This window comes from Schistocerca gregaria, chromosome 10, assembly GCF_023897955.1.
Source record: "Schistocerca gregaria isolate iqSchGreg1 chromosome 10, iqSchGreg1.2, whole genome shotgun sequence".
NCBI lineage: Eukaryota > Metazoa > Arthropoda > Insecta > Orthoptera > Acrididae > Schistocerca > Schistocerca gregaria.
In genome coordinates this window covers 36,837,605-36,850,401 of record NC_064929.1, presented here as the reverse complement: position 1 = coordinate 36,850,401, position 12,797 = coordinate 36,837,605, and the positions used below count along the sequence as shown (strand labels likewise).

The following is a 12,797-nucleotide window of genomic DNA, read 5'->3' as shown; positions in this document are numbered from 1 at the left end:
CAGCGAGGGTCTGCTAGCTTCCTGTGTTCGCACCTATGTCACCTGTGCTTGCTTGTCAGAGACAGACTATCGCAAAACATACAACTCACTCCATGAATTGATTGCTACGGCATCTGTTATCAGCAGTCACAACTAGCAACACCAGTAGCAGCCGACTGCACGCAAAGAATAGGAATGTGCAGTGGGATTTACGTGAACTCGGCGCAAGGCAGATCTTTCCGACATAGGCTTGAGAATCTTACGGGAACACTTGTACTGTTTCTAAATTAAGTGTAGGCTTGGGAGGAGGGTGCTTCCCGCGCACTAATAACAGCACGCTTGTCAATGGTGAATGCTAATCATTCGCTTGTATCTTCCTAGGCACATCTGCAGGCTGTGAATTATTCCACTTGCATGGCAAGGTGCGCATGTAGGTGTGTTAAAAATTCTGGAGGCACTGGGTATTGATCCCAGTACCTCTCGCATACTAAGCGAGCGCTCTATCATCTGAGCTACGACCGCCCCCCCTAAGACTAATGGTGCTACATACAGCCATATAGACGACACAGACCCTTGCACTCCCATTATTCAGCAGACAAACACTACTCTCTATGTATCCGTTAGGGTGTCTTTCAGGTTTCGTGCATTCTGTATCGAATCGTAGTTGGCCACAATGAAAGTGGCACGTATAACGTTGAAAATAGAGTTCGGACACCGCTCTGAGTAAGACGAACGTGTTGTCCACCCTCTAGACTTCAATGAGGTTAAGCCGTGATACCTAAGACAGATCTACACTCGATGACACCTCGATAACAGCCGGTCCCCACACTTACATCTTGCTCTCCTTACGTCAGTATACATCATATCAGTCTGTGACGCTGGCTTTGCAACATCTTGCGTGCCTTTAGGTTCGCCGCGACCAACACTTACCATGCACTGACCACAAAAAATGGAAACGCCGCCGCTTGAACCCTGCACCTTTCACATGCGAAGCGAACGCTCTACCAACTGAGCTACGCCACATGCACGACCAAACTGCGCTTTTCCCCATTCATTGCGACTCTGATGCGCACGGACACGATGGTTGGTTGGTTTGTAGCGGTGAAGGGAGCAGAGTACAAAGGCGCGGACACGTTCATATACACAAAAGTTCCAAGTAGTTTCGATGCTCTGGTATTACAAATGCAAATTCCGTCAGTTTTTAACGTCTTAAATTGAAAGAGCCGTCACAAATTGCTCCGTTTTCACTCCTTGTCGACAATCATACAGCACCTGAGGTAACAAACACATCTCGAGCCCCATTGTGCACTCCATTATTCATGCCAACTCAGTGCCTCGCTCTTTACTACTGTGTACTAATCTTGTCGTCCAACTGCAAAACACTGGGCCACAACAAGTTTCCGCGTCTCCATTGCACTGTGCATACTACAAAACGCTCCCCAAACTTGGCACTCACCCACGCAGCCGACTTTTCCGACTTTCCACGACGCTCACGCAACGCTCACGCTAGTGACAGCATTATTTATAGTTCGACGTCGCGCCAAAGCGAATGAGCACATTTCGCCTACGGCTTAGGCCGCCCTCCTAGTGTGGCTGCTCGGTGTCTGCAGGCAGCGAGGGTCTGCTAGCTTCCTGTGTTCGCACCTATGTCACCTGTGCTTGCTTGTCAGAGACAGACTATCGCAAAACATACAAGTCACTCCATGAATTGATTGCTACGGCATCTGTTATCAGCAGTCACAACTAGCAACACCAGTAGCAGCCGACTGCACGCAAAGAATAGGAATGTGCAGTGGGATTTACGTGAACTCGGCGCAAGGCAGATCTTTCCGACATAGGCTTGAGAATCTTACGGGAACACTTGTACTGTTTCTAAATTAAGTGTAGGCTTGGGAGGAGGGTGCTTCCCGCGCACTAATAACAGCACGCTTGCCAATTGTGGATGCTAATCATTCGCTTGTATCTTCCTAGACACATCTGCAGGCTGAGAATTATTCCACTTGCATGGCAAGGTGCGCATGTAGGTGTGTTAAAAATTCTGGAGGCACTGGGTATTGATCCCAGCACCTCTCGCATACTAAGCGAGCGCTCTACCATCTGAGCTACGCCCGCCCCCCCAAAGACTAATGGTGCTACATACAGCCATATAGACGACACAGACCCTTGCACTCCCATTATTCAGCAGACAAACACTACTCTCTGTGTATCCGTTAGGGTGTCTTTCAGGTTTCGTGCTTTCTAAATCGAATCGTAGTTGGCCACAATGAAAGTGGGACGCATAACTTCGAAAATAGAGTTCGGACACCGCTCTGAGTAATACGAACGTGTTGTCCACCCTCTAGACTTCAATGAGGTTAAGCCGTGATACATAAGACAGATCTGCACTCGATGACACCTCGATAACAGCCGGTCCCCACACTTACATCTTGCTCTCCTTACGTCAGTATACATCATATCAGTCTGTGACGCTGGCTTTGCAACATCTTGCGTGCCTTTAGGTTCGCCGCGACCAACACTTACCATGCACTGACCACAAAAAATGGAGGCGCCGCGGCTTGAACCCTGCACATGCGAAGCGAACGCTCTACCAACTGAGCTTCGCCACATGCACGACCGAACTGCGGTATTCCCCATTCATTGCGACTCTGATGCGCACGGACACGATGGTTGGTTGGTTTGTAGCGGTGAAGGGAGCAGAGTACAAAGGCGCGGACACGTTCATATACACAAAAGTTCCAAGTAGTTTCGATGCTCTGGTATTACAAATGCAAATTCCGTCTGTTTTTAACGTCTTAAATTGAAAGAGCCGTCACAAATTGCTCCGTTTTCACTCCTTGTCGACAATCATATAGCACCTGAGGTAACAAACACATCTCGAGCCCCATTGTGCACTCCATTATTCATGCCAACCCAGTGCCTCGCTCTTTACTACTGTGTACCTATCTTGTCGTCCAACTGCAAAACACTGGGCCACAACAAGTTTCCGCGTCTCCATTGCACAGCGCATACTACGAAACGCTCCCCAAACTTGGCACTCACCCACGCAGCCGACTTTTCCGTCTTTCCACGACGCTCACGCAACGCTCACGCTAGTGACAGTATTATTTATAGTTCGACGTCGCGCCAAAGCGAATGAGCACATTTCGCCTACGGCTTAGGCCGCCCTCCTAGTGTGGCTGCTCGGTGTCTGCAGGCAGCGAGGGTCTGCTAGCTTCCTGTGTTCGCACCTATGTCACCTGTGCTTGCTTGTCAGAGACAGACTGTCGCAAAACATACAACTCACTCCATGAATTGATTGCTACGGCATCTGTTATCAGCAGTCACAACTAGCAACACCAGTAGCAGCCGACTGCACGCAAAGAATAGGAATGTGCAGTGGGATTTACGTGAACTCGGCGCAAGGCAGATCTTTCCGACATAGGCTTGAGAATCTTACGGGAACACTTGTACTGTTTCTAAATTAAGTGTAGGCTTGGGAGGAGGGTGCTTCCCGCGCACTAATAACAGCACGCTTGTCAATGGTGAATGCTAATCATTCGCTTGTATCTTCCTAGGCACATCTGCAGGCTGAGAATTATTCCACTTGCATGGCAAGGTGCGCATGTAGGTGTGTTAAAAATTCTGGAGGCACTGGGTATTGATCCCAGCACCTCTCGCATACTAAGCGAGCGCTCTATCATCTGAGCTACGACCGCCTCCCCTAAGACTAATGGTGCTACATACAGCCATATAGACAATACAGACCCTTGCACTCCCATTATTCAGCAGACAAACACTACTCTCTATGTATCCGTTAGGGTGTCTTTCAGGTTTCGTGCATTCTGTATCGAATCGTAGTTGGCCACAATGAAAGTGGCACGTATAACGTTGAAAATAGAGTTCGGACACCGCTCTGAGTAAGACGAACGTGTTGTCCACCCTCTAGACTTCAATGAGGTTAAGCCGTGATACCTAAGACAGATCTGCACTCGATGGCACCTCGATAACAGCCGGTCCCCACACTTACATCTTGCTCTCCTTACGTCAGTATACATCATATCAGTCTGTGACGCTGGCTTTGCAACATCTTGCGTGCCTTTAGGTTCGCCGCGACCAACACTTACCATGCACTGACCACAAAAAATGGAGACGCCGCCGCTTGAACCCTGCACCTTTCACATGCGAAGCGAACGCTCTACCAACTGAGCTACGCCACATGCACGACCAAACTGCGCTATTCCCCATACATTGCGACTCTGATGCGCACGGACACGATGGTTGGTTGGTTTGTAGCGGTGAAGGGAGCAGAGTACAAAGGCGCGGACACGTTCATATACACAAAAGTTCCAAGTAGTTTCGATGCTCTGGTATTACAAATGCAAATTCCGTCTGTTTTTAACGTCTTAAATTGAAAGAGCCGTCACAAATTGCTCCGTTTTCACTCCTTGTCGACAATCATACAGCACCTGAGGTAACAAACACATCTCGAGCCCCATTGTGCACTCCATTATTCATGCCAACTCAGTGCCTCGCTCTTTACTACTGTGTACCTATCTTGTCGTCCAACTGCAAAACACTGGGCCACAACAAGTTTCCGCGTCTCCATTGCACAGCGCATACTACGAAACGCTCCCCAAACTTGGCACTTACAAACGCAGCCGACTTTCCACGACGCTCACGCTAGTGACAGCATTATTTATAGTTCGACGTCGCGCCAAAGCGAATGAGCACATTTCGCCTACGGCTTAGGCCGCCCTCCTAGTGTGGCTGCTCGGTGTCTGCAGGCAGCGAGGGTCTGCTAGCTTCCTGTGTTCGCACCTATGTCACCTGTGCTTGCTTGTCAGAGACAGACTATCGCAAAACATACAACTCACTCCATGAATTGATTGCTACGGCATCTGTTATCAGCAGTCACAACTAGCAACACCAGTAGCAGCCGACTGCACGCAAAGAATAGGAATGTGCAGTGGGATTTACGTGAACTCGGCGCAAGGCAGATCTTTCCGACATAGGCTTGAGAATCTTACGGGAACACTTGTACTGTTTCTAAATTAAGTGTAGGCTTGGGAGGAGGGTGCTTCCCGCGCACTAATAACAGCACGCTTGTCAATGGTGAATGCTAATCATTCGCTTGTATCTTCCTAGGCACATCTGCAGGCTGTGAATTATTCCACTTGCATGGCAAGGTGCGCATGTAGGTGTGTTAAAAATTCTGGAGGCACTGGGTATTGATCTCAGTACCTCTCGCATACTAAGCGAGCGCTCTATCATCTGAGCTACGACCGCCCCCCCTAAGACTAATGGTGCTACATACAGCCATATAGACGACACAGACCCTTGCACTCCCATTATTCAGCAGACAAACACTACTCTCTATGTATCCGTTAGGGTGTCTTTCAGGTTTCGTGCATTCTGTATCGAATCGTAGTTGGCCACAATGAAAGTGGCACGTATAACGTTGAAAATAGAGTTCGGACACCGCTCTGAGTAAGACGAACGTGTTGTCCACCCTCTAGACTTCAATGAGGTTAAGCCGTGATACCTAAGACAGATCTACACTCGATGACACCTCGATAACAGCCGGTCCCCACACTTACATCTTGCTCTCCTTACGTCAGTATACATCATATCAGTCTGTGACGCTGGCTTTGCAACATCTTGCGTGCCTTTAGGTTCGCCGCGACCAACACTTACCATGCACTGACCACAAAAAATGGAGACGCCGCCGCTTGAACCCTGCACCTTTCACATGCGAAGCGAACGCTCTACCAACTGAGCTACGCCACATGCACGACCAAACTGCGCTTTTCCCCATTCATTGCGACTCTGATGCGCACGGACACGATGGTTGGTTGGTTTGTAGCGGTGAAGGGAGCAGAGTACAAAGGCGCGGACACGTTCATATACACAAAAGTTCCAAGTAGTTTCGATGCTCTGGTATTACAAATGCAAATTCCGTCAGTTTTTAACGTCTTAAATTGAAAGAGCCGTCACAAATTGCTCCGTTTTCACTCCTTGTCGACAATCATACAGCACCTGAGGTAACAAACACATCTCGAGCCCCATTGTGCACTCCATTATTCATGCCAACTCAGTGCCTCGCTCTTTACTACTGTGTACTAATCTTGTCGTCCAACTGCAAAACACTGGGCCACAACAAGTTTCCGCGTCTCCATTGCACTGTGCATACTACAAAACGCTCCCCAAACTTGGCACTCACCCACGCAGCCGACTTTTCCGACTTTCCACGACGCTCACGCAACGCTCACGCTAGTGACAGCATTATTTATAGTTCGACGTCGCGCCAAAGCGAATGAGCACATTTCGCCTACGGCTTAGGCCGCCCTCCTAGTGTGGCTGCTCGGTGTCTGCAGGCAGCGAGGGTCTGCTAGCTTCCTGTGTTCGCACCTATGTCACCTGTGCTTGCTTGTCAGAGACAGACTATCGCAAAACATACAACTCACTCCATGAATTGATTGCTACGGCATCTGTTATCAGCAGTCACAACTAGCAACACCAGTAGCAGCCGACTGCACGCAAAGAATAGGAATGTGCAGTGGGATTTACGTGAACTCGGCGCAAGGCAGATCTTTCCGACATAGGCTTGAGAATCTTACGGGAACACTTGTACTGTTTCTAAATTAAGTGTAGGCTTGGGAGGAGGGTGCTTCCCGCGCACTAATAACAGCACGCTTGCCAATTGTGGATGCTAATCATTCGCTTGTATCTTCCTAGACACATCTGCAGGCTGAGAATTATTCCACTTGCATGGCAAGGTGCGCATGTAGGTGTGTTAAAAATTCTGGAGGCACTGGGTATTGATCCCAGCACCTCTCGCATACTAAGCGAGCGCTCTACCATCTGAGCTACGCCCGCCCCCCCAAAGACTAATGGTGCTACATACAGCCATATAGACGACACAGACCCTTGCACTCCCATTATTCAGCAGACAAACACTACTCTCTGTGTATCCGTTAGGGTGTCTTTCAGGTTTCGTGCTTTCTAAATCGAATCGTAGTTGGCCACAATGAAAGTGGGACGCATAACTTCGAAAATAGAGTTCGGACACCGCTCTGAGTAATACGAACGTGTTGTCCACCCTCTAGACTTCAATGAGGTTAAGCCGTGATACATAAGACAGATCTGCACTCGATGACACCTCGATAACAGCCGGTCCCCACACTTACATCTTGCTCTCCTTACGTCAGTATACATCATATCAGTCTGTGACGCTGGCTTTGCAACATCTTGCGTGCCTTTAGGTTCGCCGCGACCAACACTTACCATGCACTGACCACAAAAAATGGAGGCGCCGCGGCTTGAACCCTGCACATGCGAAGCGAACGCTCTACCAACTGAGCTTCGCCACATGCACGACCGAACTGCGGTATTCCCCATTCATTGCGACTCTGATGCGCACGGACACGATGGTTGGTTGGTTTGTAGCGGTGAAGGGAGCAGAGTACAAAGGCGCGGACACGTTCATATACACAAAAGTTCCAAGTACTTTCGATGCTCTGGTATTACAAATGCAAATTCCGTCTGTTTTTAACGTCTTAAATTGAAAGAGCCGTCACAAATTGCTCCGTTTTCACTCCTTGTCGACAATCATACAGCACCTGAGGTAACAAACACATCTCGAGCCCCATTGTGCACTCCATTATTCATGCCAACCCAGTGCCTCGCTCTTTACTACTGTGTACCTATCTTGTCGTCCAACTGCAAAACACTGGGCCACAACAAGTTTCCGCGTCTCCATTGCACAGCGCATACTACGAAACGCTCCCCAAACTTGGCACTCACCCACGCAGCCGACTTTTCCGACTTTCCACGACGCTCACGCAACGCTCACGCTAGTGACAGTATTATTTATAGTTCGACGTCGCGCCAAAGCGAATGAGCACATTTCGCCTACGGCTTAGGCCGCCCTCCTAGTGTGGCTGCTCGGTGTCTGCAGGCAGCGAGGGTCTGCTAGCTTCCTGTGTTCGCACCTATGTCACCTGTGCTTGCTTGTCAGAGACAGACTGTCGCAAAACATACAACTCACTCCATGAATTGATTGCTACGGCATCTGTTATCAGCAGTCACAACTAGCAACACCAGTAGCAGCCGACTGCACGCAAAGAATAGGAATGTGCAGTGGGATTTACGTGAACTCGGCGCAAGGCAGATCTTTCCGACATAGGCTTGAGAATCTTACGGGAACACTTGTACTGTTTCTAAATTAAGTGTAGGCTTGGGAGGAGGGTGCTTCCCGCGCACTAATAACAGCACGCTTGCCAATTGTGGATGCTAATCATTCGCTTGTATCTTCCTAGACACATCTGCAGGCTGAGAATTATTCCACTTGCATGGCAAGGTGCGCATGTAGGTGTGTTAAAAATTCTGGAGGCACTGGGTATTGATCCCAGCACCTCTCGCATACTAAGCGAGCGCTCTACCATCTGAGCTACGCCCTCCCCCCCAAAGACTAATGGTGCTACATACAGCCATATAGACGACACAGACCCTTGCACTCCCATTATTCAGCAGACAAACACTACTCTCTGTGTATCCGTTAGGGTGTCTTTCAGGTTTCGTGCTTTCTAAATCGAATCGTAGTTGGCCACAATGAAAGTGGGACGCATAACTTCTAAAATAGAGTTCGGACACCGCTCTGAGTAAGACGAACGTGTTGTCCACCCTCTAGACTTCAATGAGGTTAAGCCGTGATACATAAGACAGATCTGCACTCGATGACACCTCGATAACAGCCGGTCCCCACACTTACATCTTGCTCTCCTTACGTCAGTATACATCATATCAGTCTGTGACGCTGGCTTTGCAACATCTTGCGTGCCTTTAGGTTCGCCGCGACCAACACTTACCATGCACTGACCACAAAAAATGGAGGCGCCGCGGCTTGAACCCTGCACATGCGAAGCGAACGCTCTACCAACTGAGCTTCGCCACATGCACGACCGAACTGCGGTATTCCCCATTCATTGCGACTCTGATGCGCACGGACACGATGGTTGGTTGGTTTGTAGCGGTGAAGGGAGCAGAGTACAAAGGCGCGGACACGTTCATATACACAAAAGTTCCAAGTAGTTTCGATGCTCTGGTATTACAAATGCAAATTCCGTCTGTTTTTAACGTCTTAAATTGAAAGAGCCGTCACAAATTGCTCCGTTTTCACTCCTTGTCGACAATCATACAGCACCTGAGGTAACAAACACATCTCGAGCCCCATTGTGCACTCAATTATTCATGCCAACTCAGTGAATCGCTCTTTACTACTGTGTACCTATCTTGTCGTCCAACTGCAAAACACTGGGCCACAACAAGTTTCCGCGTCTCCATTGCACAGCGCATACTACGAAACGCTCCCCAAACTTGGCACTCACCCACGCAGCCGACTTTTCCGACTTTCCACGACGCTCACGCAACGCTCACGCTAGTGACAGTATTATTTATAGTTCGACGTCGCGCCAAAGCGAATGAGCACATTTCGCCTACGGCTTAGGCCGCCCTCCTAGTGTGGCTGCTCTGTGTCTGCAGGCAGCGAGGGTCTGCTAGCTTCCTGTGTTCGCACCTATGTCACCTGTGCTTGCTTGTCAGAGACAGACTATCGCAAAACATACAACTCACTCCATGAATTGATTGCTACGGCATCTGTTATCAGCAGTCACAACTAGCAACACCAGTAGCAGCCGACTGCACGCAAAGAATAGGAATGTGCAGTGGGATTTACGTGAACTCGGCGCAAGGCAGATCTTTCCGACATAGGCTTGAGAATCTTACGGGAACACTTGTACTGTTTCTTAATTAAGTGTAGGCTTGGGAGGAGGGTGCTTCCCGCGCACTAATAACAGCACGCTTGTCAATGGTGAATGCTAATCATTCGCTTGTATCTTCCTAGACACATCTGCAGGCTGAGAATTATTCCACTTGCATGGCAAGGTGCGCATGTAGGTGTGTTAAAAATTCTGGAGGCACTGGGTATTGATCCCAGCACCTCTCGCATACTAAGCGAGCGCTCTACCATCTGAGCTACGAAAGCCCCCCCAAAGACTAATGGTGCTACATACAGCCATATAGACGACACAGACCCTTGCACTCCCATTATTCAGCAGACAAACACTACTCTCTGTGTATCCGTTAGGGTGTCTTTCAGGTTTCGTGCTTTCTAAATCGAATCGTAGTTGGCCACAATGAAAGTGGGACGCATAACTTCGAAAATAGAGTTCGGACACCGCTCTGAGTAAGACGAACGTGTTGTCCACCCTCTAGACTTCAATGAGGTTAAGCCGTGATACATAAGACAGATCTGCACTCGATGACACCTCGATAACAGCCGGTCCCCACACTTACATCTTGCTCTCCTTACGTCAGTATACATCATATCAGTCTGTGACGCTGGCTTTGCACCATCTTGCGTGCCTTTAGGTTCGCCGCGACCAACACTTACCATGCACTGACCACAAAAAATGGAGGCGCCGCGGCTTGAACCCTGCACATGCGAAGCGAACGCTCTACCAACTGAGCTTCGCCACATGCACGACCGAACTGCGGTATTCCCCATTCATTGCGACTCTGATGCGCACGGACACGATGGTTGGTTGGTTTGTAGCGGTGAAGGGAGCAGAGTACAAAGGCGCGGACACGTTCATATACACAAAAGTTCCAAGTAGTTTCGATGCTCTGGTATTACAAATGCAAATTCCGTCTGTTTTTAACGTCTTAAATTGAAAGAGCCGTCACAAATTGCTCCGTTTTCACTCCTTGTCGACAATCATACAGCACCTGAGGTAACAAACACATCTCGAGCCCCATTGTGCACTCCATTATTCATGCCAACTCAGTGCCTCGCTCTTTACTACTGTGTACTAATCTTGTCGTCCAACTGCAAAACACTGGGCCACAACAAGTTTCCGCGTCTCCATTGCACTGTGCATACTACAAAACGCTCCCCAAACTTGGCACTCACCCACGCAGCCGACTTGTCCGACTTTCCACGACGCTCACGCAACGCTCACGCTAGCGACAGCATTATTTATAGTTCGACGTCGCGCGAAAGCGAATGAGCACATTTCGCCTACGGCTTAGGCCGCCCTCCTAGAGTGGCTGCTCGGTGTCTGCAGGCAGCGAGGGTCTGCTAGCTTCCTGTGTTCGCACCTATGTCACCTGTGCTTGCTTGTCAGAGACAGACTATCGCAAAACATACAACTCACTCCATGAATTGATTGCTACGGCATCTGTTATCAGCAGTCACAACTAGCAACACCAGTAGCAGCCGACTGCACGCAAAGAATAGGAATGTGCAGTGGGATTTACGTGAACTCGGCGCAAGGCAGATCTTTCCGACATAGGCTTGAGAATCTTACGGGAACACTTGTACTGTTTCTAAATTAAGTGTAGGCTTGGGAGGAGGGTGCTTCCCGCGCACTAATAACAGCACGCTTGTCAATGGTGAATGCTAATCATTCGCTTGTATCTTCCTAGGCACATCTGCAGGCTGAGAATTATTCCACTTGCATATCAAGGTGCGCATGTAGGTGTGTTAAATATTCTGGAGGCACTGGGTATTGATCCCAGTACCTCTCGCATACTAAGCGAGCGCTCTATCATCTGAGCTACGACCGCCCCCCCTAAGACTAATGGTGCTACATACAGCCATATAGACGACACAGACCCTTGCACTCCCATTATTCAGCAGACAAACACTACTCTCTATGTATCCGTTAGGGTGTCTTTCAGGTTTCGTGCATTCTGTATCGAATCGTAGTTGGCCACAATGAAAGTGGCACGTATAACGTTGAAAATAGAGTTCGGACACCGCTCTGAGTAAGACGAACGTGTTGTCCACCCTCTAGACTTCAATGAGGTTAAGCCGTGATACCTAAGACAGATCTGCACTCGATGACACCTCGATAACAGCCGGTCCCCACACTTACATCTTGCTCTCCTTACGTCAGTATACATCATATCAGTCTGTGACGCTGGCTTTGCAACATCTTGCGTGCCTTTAGGTTCGCCGCGACCAACACTTACCATGCACTGACCACAAAAAATGGAGACGCCGCCGCTTGAACCCTGCACCTTTCACATGCGAAGCGAACGCTCTACCAACTGAGCTACGCCACATGCACGACCAAACTGCGCTATTCCCCATTCATTGCGACTCTGATGCGCACGGACACGATGGTTGGTTGGATTGTAGCGGTGAAAGGAGCAGAGTACAAAGGCGCGGACACGTTCATATACACAAAAGTTCCAAGTAGTTTCGATGCTCTGGTATTACAAATGCAAATTCCGTCTGTTTTTAACGTCTTAAATTGAAAGAGCCGTCTCAAATTGCTCCGTTTTCACTCCTTGTCGACAATCATACAGCACCTGAGGTAACAAACACATCTCGAGCCCCATTGTGCACTCCATTATTCATGCCAACTCAGTGCCTCGCTCTTTACTAGTGTGTACCAATCTTGTCGTCCAACTGCAAAACACTGGGCCACAACAAGTTTCCGCGTCTCCATTGCACAGCGCATACTACAAAACGCTCCCCAAACTTGGCACTTACCCACGCAGCCGACTTTTCCGACTTTCCACGACGCTCACGCAACGCTCACGCTAGTGACAGCATTATTTATAGTTCGACGTCGCGCCAAAGCGAATGAGCACATTTCGCCTACGGCTTAGGCCGCCCTCCTAGTGTGGCTGCTCGGTGTCTGCAGGCAGCGAGGGTCTGCTAGCTTCCTGTGTTCGCACCTATGTCACCTGTGCTTGCTTGTCAGAGACAGACTGTCGCAAAACATACAACTCACTCCATGAATTGATTGCTACGGCATCTGTTATCAGCA

General features: G+C 49.2%; 1 non-coding gene across 1 annotated transcript; it reads right to left on the bottom strand.

Moving 5' to 3' along the window:
- Positions 1-8,344: 8,344 nt before the first annotated feature.
- On the bottom strand, positions 8,345-8,418 carry Trnat-agu (transfer RNA threonine (anticodon AGU)). Its single transcript has one exon. It is a non-coding gene; the product is annotated as a tRNA-Thr (tRNA).
- Positions 8,419-12,797: the final 4,379 nt, after the last annotated feature.